The sequence below is a fragment of the Hyperolius riggenbachi genome, chromosome 6 (assembly GCF_040937935.1).
Source record: "Hyperolius riggenbachi isolate aHypRig1 chromosome 6, aHypRig1.pri, whole genome shotgun sequence".
Lineage (NCBI taxonomy): Eukaryota > Metazoa > Chordata > Amphibia > Anura > Hyperoliidae > Hyperolius > Hyperolius riggenbachi.
In genome coordinates this window covers 32,517,012-32,537,196 of record NC_090651.1, presented here as the reverse complement: position 1 = coordinate 32,537,196, position 20,185 = coordinate 32,517,012, and the positions used below count along the sequence as shown (strand labels likewise).

The window sequence follows — 20,185 nt, the reverse complement described above, 5'->3', positions numbered from 1 at the left end:
GAATAAATGAAAATGAAACTGTTGAAGCTGTGTGCAGCTAGATTTGCTGTATAAACTATCTAAACTTTAGATAAGATATATAGACAAGTCATAGTTAGTTTTTCATCTCGGTTGTGCTTTAAAGAGACACTGAAGCGAAAAAAAAATTATGATATTATGATTTGTATGTGTAGTACAGCTAAGAAATAAAACATTAAGATCAGACACATCAGTCTAATTGTTTTTAGTACAGGAAGAGTTAAGAAACTCCAGTTGTTATCTCTATGCAAAAAAGCCATTAAGCTCTACAACTTTCAAAGTCATGGAGAGGGCTGTTATCTGACTTTTATTATCTCAACTGTTTTCTTTTCCTCTGCCAGAGGAGAGGTCATTAGTTCACAGATTGCTCTGAAAGAATCATTTTGAATGCTGAGTGTTGTGTAATCTGCACATATTAGAGAATGATGCAATGTTAGAAAAAACACTATATACCTGAAAATAAAAATATGAGAATATTTTCTTTGCTACTAATCTTCTAGTAATTATTCATAGTACACAACCAATTCATAATATCATATTTTTTTTCGCTTCAGTGTCTCTTTAATACTTTCAGCCATAGACCCTGAAAAAAAACAGGATCGAACAGAAAAAGCGGAGTCATCATCGGTATACCGAGCAGGTGGTGAAAGGAATGCAATACATGGATGAAAAACGGACGCCTAATGGTAAAAACTGATCCGTCAGAAAATAGAAATAAATCAGTTTTTTGCCGGATCGGTTTTTGATCTGTGCAGCGTAAACCCAGCCACAAGTCCCATGCAAGCAGCTGTTGTGTTTGGTACTGTTACAGAATGTTGCAGGTCTCACTAGGGCGGGGGTGTCAAACTCAATCATGTAAGTGTCCAAAATATACAACACAGTCTAAGTCACGGACCAAATTGTTAATGAGATTGAAAATTTATTGAACAATCTCAAACAAAGTGACGTAACTGTGGTGACCTTGGCTGGCTTGCCTTCTGCAGAGCAGTGCAGTGAAGCAGTGCTCCCGTACAGTTTCAGGTCTCTGCTGATCTTCCTGACAGCCACACGCTTCATACCTTAGGCTCCTGAGGTATGTCATGTGATCAGGAGCTGGAGGTGTGGAAGCACAAAGACAATGTATCGCTGGGGCAGGTAAAAATTAAATAGCTCCTCTGTGCTACTCTACTATGTGGGGAGATTGGGGGACGTGATGGTTGTGCGAACGAGTTAACGGGGGGCCCATGCTAATTTCGCTTGGGATGGGGGTCCCGTGGACTACCACTCCACCCTGACTCAAACTGACAACGTTTCAGCCAGAAACACTGTCACCGGTGTGCTCCTTTGAACCAGAAGGCAGTGTGCTGTCTTTCTTTTGCTGCTTATACTAATGGACTTTGGAAGCTGTCAAGGGCCCTAATAAAATGGCAAGGACGGCCACATTCACAGAGCAGTGCTTTTCGGCGCTGCTAGATTTGGGCGCAGCCGGCGCCGCCATAGACTATAATGGAAATCAGTCTATAGCGGCGCTCAGTGAGTAAATCGCTGGAAGCCGAATTATATCATTCCCCACTATCCATGGCGGCGTGGAGGGGGAATAGTAATGAACAAGGCCGGAACTTGTGCAGAAGTAGGATAAGCCATATACCGGCTGTATCCTGCGCCCAAGTCTACCGTCACTGATTGCAAATGTACTTCACATTCAGCCCGCGAGCCTTGTGTTTGACACCAGTGCACTAGAGGGATTTGCATTTAGGCTACTTTCACACCAAGACGTTGCGTTTTAGGGGACGTTATGGTCGCATAACGTGCCCCTAAAGGCAACGCCTGGTGGTGTTGAAGCAGGACGCCAGAGTGAGCCGCGTTATGCAACTCTTTGTGCGCTCCGTGTGTCTCCGTGGCGCTGATTGGCTGGCGGGACCACGTGATGCGGAGTGTTCCACTCCACATCACATGGTCCCGCCAGCCAATCAGCGTACAAAGCAGCCGCTCCAGGAAGAAAACACTGCACGTCAGCAGTGCAGTGAATATTAATTAGCCATGTGGCTAATTACTGTGCATGGGCAACCAGTCTAATGCGGCTAAAGCCGCGTAGAACGCACAGTATGTTGCACTTTCTCAGAACGTGCAGCGTTATGCTGTAACGCAACGTGGGCACTGTGAACAGCCCATTTAGTTTTCATTGCTGTGCCGTGGGCTGCGTTACAGGCTGCACTAACGTGCGCCTGTATGTCCCACTGTGAAAGCAGCCTTAAGATGCATGTTCAAAATTTTCCTGACAGCCACACGCTTCATGCTGCATACCTTAGGCTCCTGAGGCATGTCATGTGATCAGGAGATGGAGGTTTTGCATAATTTTGCTGGCCGGTGACACGGTGACACCCCTGACTAATCTGAATAACAAAGCATCAGCACCAGTAGCGTGGAATACGAGGTTCTCAAGCAACTCCCTATTACAGCCCCGGGCACCTCAAACCCAGGCGTGTTCCAACTGCGGCTCTGTGCCAAGATGGAGGTTTTGTACTTTCCTCCCACAATGCAGTGCAAACAACCCACAGAACTGAAACACACCGCAAGCAACATAAGCCAAACGACAAGCTAACCTGATTATTGTTATTACAATGATGTTATCACCATTGCTATTGCTGCCAGATAAAAGATGTACATTTCAGGGAGGTGTAGAAGGGCGTATAAATAATGTCTCCATGGAGAGGGGAGAAGCAGTGTTTAATGCGGGCCTGAATTCAGAATGTCCTCTCTGCTCTAAAAGATAAGCAACAGCATAATAACCTTCAAAGAAAAACAATTCTTTGTTACAGCTGATACAAATCCTGCAATCAATCTGCAGTGTGTCTACTTCCTGCTTTCATGGAAGCAGACATACGGTTAACATCCTGTGTGTACAAATGATCTGCTCTGCGAAGGACTGCCAAGTTTCCTAAGATGACACAGCGGAGAGATCAAATTACAGTTGTGATTAGTCATGGAAGAAGAGGAAGTAGACAGGCTAAACTCTAAATACTCACAAGGTGCATTTCACACGCTTTCCCTCTGTCCTGTGCAAGAGTTCAGGTCCACTTTAAATGATAGTGAAGTGAGAGGATAACCCGGCATAAATCACTATCAGTCATGGCAGAGAGAATCCCTGCTAACATAGTAAAAATGCAGACCTACACAAATCCCACACCGATGGTTTACTCAAGGCCCATACACAGGCTTAAGGACAATCTGTACCGTCCGATGTGTACAATAAAAAAACATATTAATCGAGTTACTGTGATCTCCTGGATCCCTCTTTGCCGTTTCCGCCACAATCCTGGCTTTTAATTGCCAGTTTTAGGCAGTGTTTACAAACAAAAAAAAATGGCCGCTAACCAGGAAGAGTGTAGATATATATATATATATAGTGTAGATCATGTTACAGTATACTACAAGGAAACGTGCAATAATTCAGCTATTAGGGCCTGTTCACATCCAAAATCGCAAAACGTTTTGCGGGAGTGATTTTCCCGTGAAAAATCACTGGACACTGCGGCGGTTTTGGAGCGATCGCGATTAGCGTGCTATGCATACTAATCGAGATCGCTAAACGCTAATCACGAATCGCCAGCAAACCGCTGCATGTAACACGTTTGCGGTTAACGCTAACCGCAAACGCGGCAGTGAGAACACTGCCATGTGTTACATGCTGTAGCGATTCCCGCTCACGTGAACATTTGTGGTTAACCACAATGCACCACTGCTGAATATGCAAATTATCTATTTATGCCCCTGTAAGCCAGACAAGCATCCAGAACCGCTGGTGTACAGCAAAGCCTATAGCTTTAAATTTTACACAGCAACATCAACCCCACATGCAGACAGCCTGTTTCGGACTTTTGGTCCTCATCAGTACATGTCAGGGATTGATAAGGCTGTATGAGATAGGGCTTGGACCAGTACAACAGAGTAACCAAGCAGCTCGGAGTGACTCAAACCACTAGCTTTTGTACACGGGCTTGAAGAGATCATTTGCTTTTTCAGAGTGGTGCATTGTGGGTAACCACAAATGTTTACATATAGCTGAATTATTGCAAGTTTCCTTCTGTTTTAAAAAGGCAAATCAAACCATTGCTTTTTAGTAGGAGGGCTTTTCGGTCTCTTTTGGCCCACTATACTTTCCTAGTGGATTGGGTCACGTCGAGCTGCTTGGTTACTCCGTTGTACAAACTCCAAAGAGTGATTAGCACTGCGGAAAAGATCACTGGATCATCCCTGCCACCTCTCGATGTCCTCCATAAGGCGCAAAGGAAGTCAAGGGCCACCACGATCCCCGTGACCCCTCCCACCCAGGTAACCGCTTCTTTGAGCTCCTCCTATCGGGCCGCCGTTATAGGACCATCCCCTCTAGAACCACCAGGTGCAGAAGCATCTTCTTCTCGCAAGCTGTCCTCCTGCTGAACTCTTGCCCCCCCCGCGGCAATCATATCCCCCAGTCAGCAGAAACTCTGCTGTTCCCTCTCTGGTCCTCCAAACACTGCAAGGGCACAGCACCCGCTTCAGAAAAAATACTAATAAAGAAGACTGAACAAATGTATTTCTCTCATGCTGTAAATTATTTCTGTTAAGTATACACTCTTGCCTGTTGTTTTGTTTGTTTTTGTTTTGCTAATGTTTGTTTGTCTGTTGCTAATGCCATGTGTACCCCCAAGCAATTCTGGGTATGACAACCATAGTACTTGCCGAATAATGCTGATTCTGGGGCGTTAGGGCCCGTTTCCACTTGTGCGGTGGGAATCGCCGCGGAAAAAAATTTGCATGCGGAAGCGAATTTCGCATGCGGTTGTATGCAAATTTTCATGCAAATTCGCATACGATTTTGCATGGATGACTATGTATGCGAATTTAACCATGGCAGTGCCTGTGTACTTTTCCATTGTTTTTATGCTAAATCGTATGTGAATTCGTATGACAATTCGCATACCAAAACCGCATGCGAATTTCCTATTGAATACATTGTATGCGAATCGCATAGCGGTATGCGAATTCTGATGGCTCTGCCGTGCAGATTTTTTCTGCACAGAAAAACGCTCAGAAATCCAAGACAAGTGGAAACAGTCCCATCCACTTGTATTGTCTATGCAAATCTGCATGCAGGAAACGCATGCAGATTCGCTCTAGTGGAAACGGGCCCTAAAGGGTGCAGCAGTTATCATATGGCAGGAGCGGTGGAAATAGCTGTGAGAACTGTAATTAGATGCCTCTAAACAATACATGTGAATACGGTCCGCAATTTAGAAAGCGTTACAACGCCTGTGGTGTGATCTCAGGTTCAGCTCTGGCAGTCTGCCAGTAATCACTACTCACCATGAGGAAGTGGACAGTGGACCTGGCGATCCACGAATCATATTACAGCCAGTGCCAGAGCTGTTGTGTTACTCCCAATTTACAAGCGGACACTATAGTAGACTTCACCGCCACATATTGCAACAGAACAATGGATCTCACCTACCCGCTGCAGATATAAAGTGTCCCATTACAACACAGGGATGTCACCTGAACTACTGTTCCCATTCTGGAGGAGATAAAGAGATGACAGTGTCTCCTTTCCTGATCTCACCTAATGAATACTGTGCAGCACAGTGGGTTTTGCTTTGGGAAGAAAGGGCTGGTGTTAAAGAGACACTGAAGCGAAAAAAAATGATGATATTATGATTTGTATGTGTAGTACAGCTAAGAAAAAAAACATTAAGATCAGATACATCAGTCTAATTGTTTCTAGTGCAGGAAGAGTTGAGAAACTCCAGTTGTTATCTCTATGCAAAAAAGCTATTAAGCTCTCCAACCAACTTGGTTGTGGAGAGGGCTGTTATCTGACTTTTATTATCTCAACTGTAATTGAACTGTTTACTTTTCCTCTAGCAGAGGAGAGTTTATTACTTCACAGACTGCTCTGAAAGACTCATTTTGAATGCTGAGTGTTGTGTAATCTGGACATATTATAGAGTGATGCAATGTTAGAAAAAACACTATATACCTGAAAATAAAAATATGAGAATATTTTCTTTGCTGCTAATCTTCTAGTAATTATTCATAGTACACAACCAATTCATTATATCATATATTTTTTTTCGCTTCAGTGTCTCTTTAAAGAGGAACTTTAGTGAAAATAACAATGAATAAAATTCATAATAATAATTCCAGTATTTGTATAGCTTTTTTCTCCTGTAGGACTCAGAGCGATTGAGCTGCAGCCACTAAGGGCGCGCTCAATAGGCAATGGCAGTCTCACCCAAAGAACTCCTTACTTAATAGGTGCTGGTGTACTGAAATAGGAAGAGCCAAGATTTAAACAACCAGGTCTCCTGTGTCAGAGGCTGAGTCCTTAAAGTGAACCTTAAGTCAATAAAAAAAAATGAGTTTTACTCACCTGGGGCTTCCCTCAGCCCCCTGCAGCTGATCGGTGCCCTCGCCGTGTCTCTCCGATCCTCCCGTCCCCGCCGGCGGCTACTTCCGGTTTCACCGTCAGGACCCACCAGGCTGGGAACGCGAGTGATTCTTCGTGTTCCCAGCCACAATATTGCCACCTACACTAACCGGCGGCTACTTATAGGGGGCGATATTGTGCTCACCTGGTGAGTAAAACTCATTTTTTTTTTTACTTAAGTGCCTCTTTAAAGAAAACCTGTACTTAAAAAAAGTTCCCCTGGGGGGTACTCGCCTCAGTAGGGGGAAGCCTCTGGACCCTATCGAGGCTTCCCCCGTCCTCCTGTGTCCCACGGCGGTCTCGCTGCAGCCCCCGGAACGCACAGGCGACAAATCCGACAGCCTGTGCAATATTTACCTTTTCGGGCTCCAGCGGGGGCGCTGTTGCGGCTCTTCTGACGGAGATAGGCGAAAATAGCCGATCTCCGTCGGGTCCGCTCTACTGCACAGGCGCAGGAGACTTACGCAGTAGAGCAGCCCAACGGAGATCGGCTATTTTCTCCTATCTCCGTGGGAAGAGCGGATACTGCACCTGCGCTGGAGCCAAAGGGTAAACATTTACATCGCCGCCGCTCCAGGAGGATTATCTCCGTCGCCGTAGGACCGAGGAGGACGGGGGAAGCCTCAATAGTATCTGGAGGCTTCCCCCACCCGAGATGAGTACCCTGCAGGGGAATTTTTTTCATTACAAATTTTCTTTAAAGGACCACTATCGCAAAAAAAAGTAGGCAGTTAAAATCTGACAGAACTGACAGGTTTTGGGCAAGTCCATCTCCTCATGGGGGATTCTCATGGTTTTCTTTGTTTTCAACAGCATTTTCTGAACAGCAGTTTAACTGTCAAAATAGTAAGATACCAGCCAGCCTCCCTACTCACTTGGGGCTGGTGCACACCGAGCGGCTTTTTGGGCGTTTTCAGATCCGCTTGCGGCTGCGGATCTGCTTGGTCAATGTATCTCAATGGGGTGGTGCACACCAGAGCGGCAGGCGTTTTGCAGAAACGAAAAATGCCTGGGTGAGGCATTTTTTGGATTGCGGATGCGTTTCTGCCTCAATGTTAAGTATAGGAAAAACGCAAACCGCTCTGAAAAACGGCACTTCAGAGCGGTTTTGCAGGCGTTTTTGTTACAGAAGCTGTTCAGTAACAGCTTTACTGTAACAATATATGAAATCTACTATACTGAAAACCGCAGCAGCAATCCGCAAAACGCTAGCAAAACGCCTCATAAAAATAAAAAAAAGCGTTTAAAAATCTGCTAGCGTTTTGCGGATCTGCTAGCGGGTTTTGGTGTGCACCAGCCCCTGCACACTATTTTGTCAGTTAGACTTTGCAACTACAGTTCAGGAAATCCTATTGAAAACAAAGAAAACCCAGAGAATCCCCCATGTGGAGATGGTTCAGGTCCGCTTTAAAGGAAAACTTAAGTCAAAAATAAAAAATGACATTTACTCACCCGGGGCATCCCTCAGCCCCCCGAAGCTGGATGGTGCCCTCGCAGCCCCGCTCCGATCCTCCTGTCCCCGCCGGCGGCTACTGTCGCCAAACCCGGAAGTAGCCGCCGGCGGGGACAGGAGGATCGGAGCGGGGCTGCGAGGGCACCATCCAGCTTCGGGGCGCTGAGGGATGCCCCAGGTAAGTAAATGTCGTTTTTTATTTTTGACTTAAGTTTTCCTTTAACCGTTACCTTTAACAAACAAGCTTTTCTCCATAACAAACACTGTGAAATTCCTCTTTCACAGCAAATAAAACTTACCAGCGTTCCATGTTATTTGCATAGCGAGAGAGTAACGCTGTGATACATGACTGCAAGGAAACCGGCCAAAAGTTGAATAAACATAGTAACAGCATATAGCAGAAAAAACAACATACATCACCACAGACCACAGCAGCCATATGACCAGATTAAAGGGGACCCGAGATGAAAAACTAACTATAACAAGTAACTTGTCAATATAACTTATCTAAAGTTTAGATGGTTTACATAGCAAATCTAGCTGCAAACAGCTTCAGCAGTTTATAATTATTTATTGCTGTGATACAATGAGGGCAGCCATGTTCTGTTTGTCACATTGTCGCAGGCTGAGGGCTGGAGATGCTATCAACTTGCCTGTGTGTAAATGCAGTCCCCTCTCCTCCTCCCTCCGCCTCTGAAATCAATGGCTAGTAACCTCCTCCTCCTCCTGCCCAGACTGAGCTCCCTTAAGCCCTTGCTAAAGTGCCAAGGCAAAAAAGGAGCTGTAGGCGAGGCTTGTTTAGTTTATAGGGAATTAGAGCATTAAAACAAAACAAAAAAAGTATTTGGCTTGAGGAATGCCATATAAACTATATGAAAGGAACACAATTATGCAATGAGTAAAATTTTATCTCGGTTCCACTTCAAACCAGCAAGTGAAAATATTGGTGAGGAAGTAGGCCTGAACAATAAATAGAATTTAAACCAAATTTGCGATCACCAAGATCACAATTTCGGAATCGTCAAAGTGGAGGGTATCGTGATGATGTCATTTCCACATAGGGGAAGTTTGAAGAAGCGGCTTCATACTTCCCCCAAGTCCCGGCGAGTGCGGCCCGCAGCATCTGCAGTGTTGGACAATACCTTCCGCACGAGTCCAACGCCGTCTGTCCTCTCTCGCCATCTGCCGACTTTTGTGCACGGCATACTTCCTGGTTCTTGTACATCACATGACATACAGGAAGTATGCTGTGTATTAGAGCCTGCAGGAGAAGAAGTGGATAGACGGGTATCGCTAGACTTATGCTGGAAGATATGTCCAGCACAGTTGCAGCTTGGGGGACAGAGGGAACAGAGAGAAAGAGAGAGAGACAGAGCGGGCACAGAGAGAGACCCAGAGGAGACACAGAGGTAGACACAGAGGGTGCACAAATAGAGACAGAGACACAAAGGGGGAACAAAGCTTGATTTGAGGGATATCATGAATCGCTCAATTAAATTTTCTCCTAAAATCTTTCAGGCCTATGAGGAAGTGAAGCTATTGGTGTACTACAGAGTCCTGTATACCTGCGATAGCAAGTCATGCTGACACTCGTAAGGTGGCCATACATCTGTCTACTTGGCGGCTGATTGACCATCCAATTCGATAATTTTTATTTGGGGCAAAATTGGTAGCATGTATCGATCAGACATGCTGGGAAATTTCAGGCCAGTGTTGATCGGGTGCACAGCGTTAGCGGCGTGCAATAATCGCCAACAAAGAACATGATGGAACTCCCCGGCCGCTGACCACCCTCCCACACCCCAAATGTTTTATTATAGAGGAGGATGCCCACACATGTGCTACTATATCGCCAGAAGTCCCTTGGAGTGGCAATGCAGAAATACAGTGTGGACACTTAGGGGCAGCATGACAGGTAAAGAATAAATGCGCAGGCACCAGGGAGCATATAAAACATTGGGGGGAGGGGGGGGGGAAGGCAGTCAGGGGCAGGAAGGAAACTTTATGAGGCCGATTCCCATAAAGTTTCATGCAGAGATTGATTAGGAATAGGAATGGCGGTGTGTGGGTAGCAAACAGATCTCTCTCTGATCAGGATTTCGATCAGAGAGAGATCTGGCTCTTGGTCTATATCTGCCCATCATGGCTCGATGTACCGGCACATGTAGTGCTATGACAATCATCTGCTTCCTCAATATTGTTTCATACAAGACCCATATTAATGTGGACCTACTCTCTTGCACAGGGCAGAAGGAAAACAGAGAGAAATGGACCCTGTATGTATTTAGAGAGTTTAGCCTGTATAATTCCCCCTCATCTGGGACTAATCACAACTGTAATTTGATTTCTCAGCTGTGTCAGCTGGCTGCCTCAGCAGAGCAGCTAATTTGTAAGCACAGGATGTTAACCCTATGTCCGCTTCCATGAAAGCAGGACGTAGACACACTGCATCTTTATTGCAGGATTTCTATTAGCTGTAACAAAGATATGTTTTTCTTTAAAGGTTATTATGCTGTTGCTTATCTTTTTAGAGCAGCAGTGAAGTTTTGAGTTCAGGTCCAGCTCACGCTGTGCCGGCATCGCATGTTGCAGCAGACATTTGAAACGGGCCCCAAACGGGAGACAAACCTCTGCATGAAACATGGAAAAGAATTGACAAAAAAAATAAAGTGACAAAGCTGTTCATCCCGTACTGACTTCCACAGGCGGCACTGCAGCCAATACTCCTGCCAGAGGCATGTGACATATTGGACACACCCCTTTAATTAGTAAAACACATATGGGGCAGCCTCCATCTGAACTGCACATTAATACCGCACAGATGAAAACAATCCCAACACACCCTACAAAAATTAAACTATATTAAGTGCCGTACACAAACGCTAGACCGCGGTCCTCAAAAACAAAGGATAAAGGACGGGTCAGCCAAGAATCATTTTTAAAAGCGTCCCAATGCTGGTAAAAGACAAGACAAATAACTTAATCATTTATATTGCGCTTTTCTCCTGGCAGACTCAAAGCGCTTAAGCTTCAGCCACTAGAGGGTAGCAGTATTAGGGAGAGTCTTGCCCAAAGTCTCCTACTGAATAGGTGCTGGCTTAATCAACAGGAAAAGCTGAGATTTGAACCCAGGTCTCCTGTGACAGAGACCTTAACCCAGGGGTCAGGAACCTTTTTGGCTGAGAGAGCCATAAACGCCACATATTTTAAAATGTAATTCTGTGAGAACCATACCATATGAGCCAGACAGGAGAAATACTGACTAACAGCTTGTACAATTAGCTAGCTGACTTGAGGGTTGATTCACTTTGTAGGACGAGATCCCCACACTTTGGCCCAGTAGACTGCCTGTTAAGTGACAGGCAGCCTATTGGCCCAAAGTGCGGAGATCTCGTCCTACAAAGTCGCTGGACCTGACAGGGTCCAGAGTGGGACAATTGGAGCAGCAGTTCGTTTTGGGGTAGCCCGAGTAAGTTAGTAGTGCATGCTACAGCAGTAGCGGGCCTACTTTGAAAATGTTATTTGCGCTGTCACACTAAGCTGCGCTGCTTGAGCAGTGTAGCTTAGCGAATCAACCCCTACTGATTTGTCTGTGAACCAGATGTAGCCATCAAAAGAGCCACATCTGGCTCCCGAGCTATAGGTTCCCTACCCCTGCCTTAACCAGTACACTATCCAGCCACTTAGCAATTATCCTCTATGTGGACCAATCCATCCTGGCGGATCGGCTCAGAAGATAATCGGTGTCAGTCATTCGTCCCGAATGATGCAAACAATCGATCCAACTACTCACATGTTGCAAATTTTGCACTTTCAGGTCCTCATTTTTCACACTTCCGGTAGCGATCCGATCGGAAGACCGTCTTTGAATTCAAATGTACGCCGATGGTGTTCACTTGTCGCTAACTGTCGGGTTCTTTCTTTTAACGATGACCACCATGTAATGCGTGTGTACAGAGCTTTATATCCCTCTGAAGGTTCTCATTTCCAACCTATGGTGCATTCATAGAAGATAATGCAAGCAGCCTCACCTGGTGTCTACAAGTCCCACCATCCCTGCAGAGTGACTTCTACAGTTCCTTACCAGTTCAGAGGCAGCAGAGGTAATCCTGCCCAGGTAAACAGTCTAGCTATGCAGATGTTACCGGCTGCCATCAACATACAATGCTGTTTTCTTGTTTGTCTAGACTTTTCAGAGGCAGTATACACCTTCACACAATTAACATCCACATAATAGTATCAATTAGCTCCAATGTTCTGCTATAGTGAGTACAGACCAGGAACCCCCTGGGTACACATTTCCAAATACTGCCTCCTGCAGGAATCCAGACTTGATAGGCAGGGAACACACTAGCTGCGATTGTGCACCTTTTGCCAGGGGTGGCAAAACACAAACGTTTCCACAGGCTATTGAAGGCAATAGCCTTGCTAGGGAAACGCTTGTTGTGACCGTTCGTTCGCATTTTAGTTTGCGATTGTCTGCGTGTTTTTAAATCGCACAGCTTTCCGCTTTTTCCCACCCAACACATGTATGTTTGGAATTACCATATATGCTACAAGGTAATGCTTAGTCAGTCACTGGATGGGAGCATGGAGATTAGGCAAGTTGAGTTCACTCAGATCCATAGGATGGGTGTACGGTGATGGAGGTGCGTGAACAGGTAGGAGACACAAAGAGGAGGGCCCTGCCCAAAGGCTAACAATCTAGAGGGAGAGGTAGGGACACAAATGGTAAGGGACTAGAGTTCAGCTGCGGATTTAGAGCACCAGTGGGGGAGGTAGGCCAGAGTGAAAGGGTGTGTTTTGAGGGGCTTTTTGAAGATGTTAAAGTGTAACTGTCGGGCATAAAATCAAAAATCAATTCTTTATTTTTACCTGGTAAACAAGTAATAAGGATGCTAACCAGGCAATCCAAAAGTTAAATCACTATTACTTTTCTTGTTGATAAATTATCATTCCCCAGTTTACCTGACTCATAGGCCTGGTGCACACCAGAGGAGTTTTTCTGAGCGTTTTGAGTTTTTAAATCTGCTGCTTATGTTATCCTATGTGTCTGTGCACACTGGAGCAATGAGGTTTTGTAAAAAACCCCATAGCATTACATTGGGAAGAGCTTTTAGAGGCTTCAAAAGCTCTTCCCAATGTAATGCTATGGTTTTTTTTTTACAAAACCTCATTGCTCCAGTGTGCACAGACACATAGGATAACATTAGCAGCAGATTTAAAAACTCAAAACGCTCAGAAAAACTCCTCTGGTGTCTACCAGGCCTTATTTGGTACACAGAAAATTTGGTACACAAAAGAGAAGTTGAAGGGCATGCTGGGTTGTCTTTTTTTGCTTCCCTACTTCCCCTCAGACTTAACTAATGCAGCCTAATTGGCTGAAGCCTCTTTCCCTCCTGTTTTCCCCTCCCTCACCTCTGTTCCTCTCTGATTGGCCAAAATTTCTCATGCTGAAACAATGCACTTTCTATAGTGAAGGGTGGGCAAATCAGGCAGAGGAGACTAAGGGCGGATATTACATCACGGCTGGCTTCAAAATAGCCACAGTAAATATGGAAACTGTCTAGAATAGGATTCTCTACTTTTCCTTTATAAAATTCACAGGAATCATAATGTGGACAGTGCAATACATATGTTATGTAAGTAGAGCAAGTATTTATCTACTTATATATTTGTGGTTTTTTTCCTGAGATAGTATGGCTGACAGCTCCTCTTTAAAGGAGGATGCAGCCCTAATAGGGGGAGGTAGGGAGTTCCATAGTGTTGCAGCAGCTCTTGAGAAGTCCTGGAGGTGTGCATGGGACTGGATAATGCGGGGGGGCGGTCAATAGCCTTGCTTGGTAAATGCTTGTCGTGACCATTCATTCACGTTTCAGTTCCCAATTTTCTGCGTTTTTAAATCGCACAGCTTTTCGCTTTTTCCCACCCAAAACGTGCATGTTCGGAACTACCATATATACCGCCGCAAATGAAAAATCGCAGCAAAACATTTGCAGAAAAAGCAATCACAAAAGCCGAGGGAAACCCGGGAATTGCAGGGGAAAACGGCCCTGCGAGTGTGCTCCCTCCCTCAGGTGACAGTTTGGGGCCAACGTCTGTACGAGTGTGTCGCAAACCTAGAGTTGCTAGGAGATCCAAACATGCCAATCTTTAGGAAACTTCGCATGCTCCTGTGCACACACTAGACTCTTTATCGGGCTTTATCGGACAAATTAAATCGGGTGTGTACCGTGATGAAAATACATTTTTAATTTTAACGGGGGGATGTAAGGCCTTTCTCCAAGTTAAACTGCCCGTTTGTTGAAAAGTCTGAACTTCTGGCCACAAGCGACATTTGGCTGCCGATTGGCAGCGTTTGGTCACACTGTGTCACGATTGACACGTGGCGGCATTACCCAGCGATGGAAAAAATCTCATATCACATCTAAGCAAGGCAACCACCGTGCTCAGATGCAACTCCATGGGGAGGGGTGGGAGCGATCCACCCAGGGCTGTGGAGTCGGAGTTGGAGTCGATGAGTCGGAGCAATTTTGGGCACCCGGAGTTGGAATCGTTTATTTCATAAACTGAGGAGCCGGAGTCGGATGATTTTTGTACAAAATCCACAGCCCTGTTAAGTATTAGACTAAGGAGTCGGAGTTGGAGTCGTGGTTTCATAAACTGAGAAATCGGAGTCGAAGTCTGAAGATTTTTGTACCAACTCCACAGCCCTGGATCCACCACCCATGCCGAGCGCCAGTAAGTCCCCGGTTGGTGGATGGGAGCAGCTGACAGGTGGTGAATTCCAGGGTACAAAAATCTTCCAACTCAGACTCCTCCGTTTATGAAATCACTGACTCCTTAGTCTAATACTTGCCAGGGCTGTGGATTTTGTACAAAAATGATCCGACTTCCGACTCCTCAGTTTATTAAATCACTGACTCCGACCCCAATTCCGACTCCGGGTACCCAAAATTGCTCCGACTCCAACTCCACAGCCCTGGTGAATTCATTTTCACTTTCAGCTGCTCGTAGAAAAGGGGCCTTTTATTCCTTAAAGGAGTACTGTAGGGGGTCGGGGGAAAATGAGTTGAACTTACCCGGGGCTTCTAATGGTCCCCCGCAGACATCCTGTGCCCGCGCAGCCACTCACCGATGCTCCGGCCCCGCCTCCGGTTCACTTCTGGAATTTCAGACTTTAAAGTCTGAAAACCACTGTGCCTGCGTTGCCGTGTCCTCGCTCCCCTGCTGGTGTCACCAGGAGCATACTGCACAGGCACAGACCATACTGGGCCTGCGCAGTACGCTCCTGGTGACATCAGCGGAGTGAGGACACGGCAACGTAGGCGCAGTGGTTTTCAGACTTTAAAGTCTAAAATTCCAGAAGTGAACCAGAGGTGGGGCCGGAGCATCGGTGAGTGGCTGCGCGGGCCCAGGATGTCTGCGGGGGACCATTAGAAGCCCCGGGTAAGTTCAACTCATTTTCCCCAGACCCCCTACAGTATTCCTTTAAAAGGTACCTAAACGTAAACAAACTGTTGTGCTGTGGTTTTTTGGGGTTTTTTTTGCCTAATCTAATTGCATGGTGTGAATCAGGCCTCAAGCCCAATCTACACGATAAGATTCTTTGTACGTTTCAATTTTCGATTCGATTAAATCCGACATGTCCGATCGGGATTCGATTCGATTTGCCATTGCAAAACAATGGCAAATCGAATTGAATCGAATCCCGATCTGACATGTCGGATTTAATTGAATCGAAAATAGAATAGTAATTGAATCGTATCTTGTAGATGGGGCTCAAAAGCAGTAGGATTAGCCATACTATGCCAGAGAAAAAAAACACATATATAAGTAGATAAATCTACTTACATAACACATGTATTGTGCTGTCCACGTTTTCATTTCAGTGAATGTTATACAGTAAATGAAGAGAATTCTGCTCCTGGAGGGGGCCATGTCTTTTGCCCGCAGTTTAGGCTAAATCCTGATGTCATTTCTGCTCTTAACTTTTTTTCCTTTTCTCCTCCAATCGCTGAGTCACCTCAGCCTTGCTTGTGAACACAAGTGAGCAGGGGATTGTGTTTCAGATAGGCAGCTAGGCAGGGAAATAAAGGGAAGAGGAGGAATATATTACAGATAAAAAGAACTCCCAGCATGCAGCTGTTTGGTACTGACTACTAAAGGGCCAGTGCTCCTAAAGTATGTGATAACTCCAAATCATAACAGCAGAAAAAGTTTTGAATGCAGGACTAGCATCTTTATCACTTAATACACTCAGACCAGTTGCTGTTGAAATTTGATTTTTATGGTGACAATCCCGCTTTAGGGGCTTTAAAAAAAACGTAAAGGATTTTTTTGATACAGGTTTGCATTCAGGGACTTACAACACTACTAACACCAATCAGATCTTTAAACAAATCCCTGAGCGACTTCCGCCACGAACGACTGGCTTGCCGAAATCCAACTGCCGTATGTATGAGGCTTTACAAAGTACACTATTCCAGAATGATCTCTTTTAGTCACCCCATTAGTGCCTTAACAGCCATCACCCCCAGCACCCACCCATCAGCAACTGCAGGCATTGGGTCCATTTCAGCAGCTGCATTTCTCTACTGATGACAAAGCTGCTCCCTCCAGCCAGTTTTAGTTTTACTCTAATGGCAATGTCTCCACTGAAAACAATTAATACGTTTACAATACAGTGCCAGACTGTATCTTGAAGGGACTGTGTTTAGATTGTGTCTGGACTGGCACTGTGTCTGTCCTGTACCTGGAGGTCAGGCACTGTGTCTGTCCTATACCTGGAAGTCAGGTACTCTCTCTGGACTGTTCCTGAAATTCAGACGCTCTGCCTGGAAAGCAAGAACTCTTCTGGAAGTACATTGGTGAATTTTGTGTGGACCTTGCCTGCAAATCAGGGACTCTGCCTGGACTGTGAAAGGGGATCAGGGACTCTGCCTGGACTGCGACAGGGGATCAGGGACTCTGCCTGGACTGTGACAGGGGATCAGGGACTCTGCCTGGACTGTGACAGGGGATCAGGGACTCTGCCTGGACTGTGACAGGGGATCGGGGACTCTGCCTGGACTGTGACAGGGGATCGGGGACTCTGCCTGGACTGTGACAGGGGATCGGGGACTCTGCCTGGACTGTGACAGGGGATCGGGACTCTGCCTGGACTGTGACAGGGGACCAGGGACTCTGCCTGGACTGTGACAGGGGATCAGGGACTCTGCCTGGACTGTGACAGGGGATCGGGGACTCTGCCTGGACTGTGACAGGGATCAGGGACTCTGCCTGGACTGTGACAGGGGATCAGGGACTCTGCCTGGACTGTGACAGGGGACCAGGGACTCTGCCTGGACTGTGACAGGGGATCAGGGACTCTGCCTGGACTGTGACAGGGGATCAGGGACTCTGTCTGGACTGTGACAGGGGATCAGGGACTCTGCTTGGACTTTGACTGGGGATCAGGGACTCTGCCTGGACTGTGACAGAGGATCAGGGACTCTGCCTGGACTGTGACAGGGGATCAGGGACTCTGCCTGGACTGTGACAGGGGATCAGGGACTCTGCCTGGGACTGTGACAGGGGATCAGGGACTCTTTCTATACTCTAAAATCAGAGATTGGACTATGGCAGAAAGTCGGGGACTCTGCCTGGACTGGGACCAGTATCGGGGACTCTGACTGGACTGTGAACAGTAATCGGGGACTCTGACTGGACTGTGACTAGTAATCAGGGACACTTCCAGGACTCTGCCTTAACTGGGACCAATAACTGGGGACCCTGCTTGGACTGGGACCAGTAACCGGGGACTCTGCCTGGACTGGGACCAGTAATCGGGGACTCTGCCTGGACTGGGACCAGTAATCAGGGACTCTGCCTGGACTGGACCAGTAATCGGGGACTCTGCCTGGACTGGGACCAGTAATCGGGGACTCTGCCTGAACTGGACCAGTAATCGGGGACTCTGCCTGGACTGGGACCAGTAATCGGGGACTCTGCCTGGGACTGGGACCAGTAATCGGGGTCTCTGACTGGACTGGGACCAGTAATCGGGGACTCTGCCTGGACTGGGAACAGTAATCAGGGACTCTGCCTGGACTGGGAACAGTAATCAGGGACTCTGCCTGGACTGGGAACAGTAATCTGGGACTCTGCCTGGACTGGGAACAGTAATCTGGGACTCTGCCTGGACTGGGAACAGTAATCTGGGACTCTGCCTGGACTGGGAACAGTAATCTGGGACTCTGCCTGGACTGGGAACAGTAATCTAGGACTCTGCCAGGACTGGGACCAGTAATCGGAGACTCTGCCTGGACTGTCACTAGTAATAGGGGACTCTGCCTGGACTGTCACTAGTAATGGGGGAGACTCTGCCTGGACTGGGACCAGTAATAGGGGACTCTGCCTGGACTGGGACCAGTAATCGTTGAGACTCTGCCTGGACTGTCACTAGTAATGGGGGGACTGCCTGGACTGTCACTAGTAATGGGGGGACTCTGCCTGGACTGGGACCAGTAATCGGAGACTTTGCCTGGACTGGGACCAGTAATTTGGGTTCTCTGCCTGGACTGTCACTAGTAATCGGGGTTCTCTGCCAGGACTGGGACCAGTAATCGGAGACTCTGCCTGGACTGTCACTAGTAATGGGTGGCGACTCTGCCTGGACTGGCACCTGTAATAGGGGACTCTGCCTGGACTGGGACCAGTAATCGGGGAGACTCTGCCTGGACTGTCACTAGTAATGGGGGGACTCTGCCTGGACTGTCACTAGTAATGGGGGGGGGGACTCTGCCTGGACTGTCACTAGTAATAAGGGGCTCTGCCTGGACTGTCACTAGTAATGGGGGGGGGGGGGGACTCTGCCTGGACTGTCACTAGTAATAAGGGGCTCTGCCTGGACTGTCACTAGTAATGGGGGACTCTGCCTGAACTGTCACACTCACTAGTAATGGGGGACTCTGCCTGGACTGTCACTAGTAATGGGGGGACTCTGCCTGGACTGGGACCAGTAATAAGGGACTCTGCCTAGTAATCAGGCACTTTTCCTGGGTATACGTGGTATTCTGACACTCTGCCTGGCACTGGGGTTTGCACTGACAGGTAGGTTGGCACACAGCGGCAGCACTGACTCTACAGTCTGTAGAAGGAGGGAAAGCTGCTCCGTCTCCTCCCCCTAACCCCCGGTACAGCTGAGACTCCTCCCCCTTACCGGTCACTGCAGCTCCTCCCGGTGGTCACGAGTCTCTCGGTACAGACCACTCCGCCCCTCCGCTTGTAAGCTCCTTCCTCCGGGCGCGGGTACAAGGCGCGCAACACACGACGTCAGCGGAGGAAGCCGCCCCGGGGTCGCGCATAATGGAGGAGCGGGAGCGCGCCTGGCAGATCTATTGTACAGAGTGCAGGTCGGACACTTGGTGCAGGAGAGATCAGCAGTTTCCCTCTTGCATGCCATCACCCCAGCTTGTTCCCAATACCAGCCGTTACCTCCTTCCTGACCTCTACTGTTTCTACTGCCAACTTATTTCTAATACCCACCTTCAACTTATTTGTAATACCCAGCCTATTCCTAAAACTATACACCCCCAAACTTATTTCAAATACCCACCTTCAGCCTATTCCTAAAACTATACACCCCCAACTTATTTGTAATACCCAGCCTATTCCTAAAACTATACACCCCCAACTTATTTCTAATACTGACCTTCAACCTATCCCTAGGACAACATCTTCCCCCCCCCCCCCCCCCCCCCCCCAACTTGTTTCTAATACCCACCCTCAGCCTATCCCCAAGACTACACCCCGGAACAGTGCTTTTCGGCGCTGCTAGATTTGGGCGCAGCCGGCGCCACCATAAGCTACAATAGGAATCACAACTGAGCAGCGCTCAGTGAGTAACGTCGGCGCAGTCAGAAGAAGGAGCCGCGGTTGCTTAAAGAACACAATAATTTGACCTCCAGCAATCGCTGGAAGCCGAATTATATCATTCCCCCACTATCCATGGCGGCCTGGAGGGGGAATAGTAATTACCACGGCCGGGACTTGTGCAGAAGCAGGATCAGCCATATACCGGCAAGTCTACTGGCGCCAATTTCAAATGTATGCTACACCCCACCCCTCCCCAACTTATTTCTAATGTCCACCTTTAGCCTATCCCTAAGACTACACCCCCCCCCCCCCCACACACACTTATCTCTGTTACCCACCTTCTGCCTACCCCTAAAACTACACCCCCCATCCAACTTATTTCTATTATCCACCTTCAGCCTATCCCTAAA

General features: G+C 47.2%; 1 protein-coding gene across 1 annotated transcript in view; it reads right to left on the bottom strand.

The window, feature by feature from the left end:
* Positions 1 to 19,225, bottom strand: part of RABGAP1L (RAB GTPase activating protein 1 like) — a 482,080-nt gene extending 462,855 nt beyond the window's left edge. The window contains exon 1 of the mRNA XM_068239095.1: positions 19,120 to 19,225. The gene's annotated coding sequence lies outside the window, so the exon portion shown is untranslated. The remainder of the gene's footprint in view (positions 1 to 19,119) is intronic.
* Between the last annotated feature and the right edge of the window lie 960 nt (positions 19,226 to 20,185).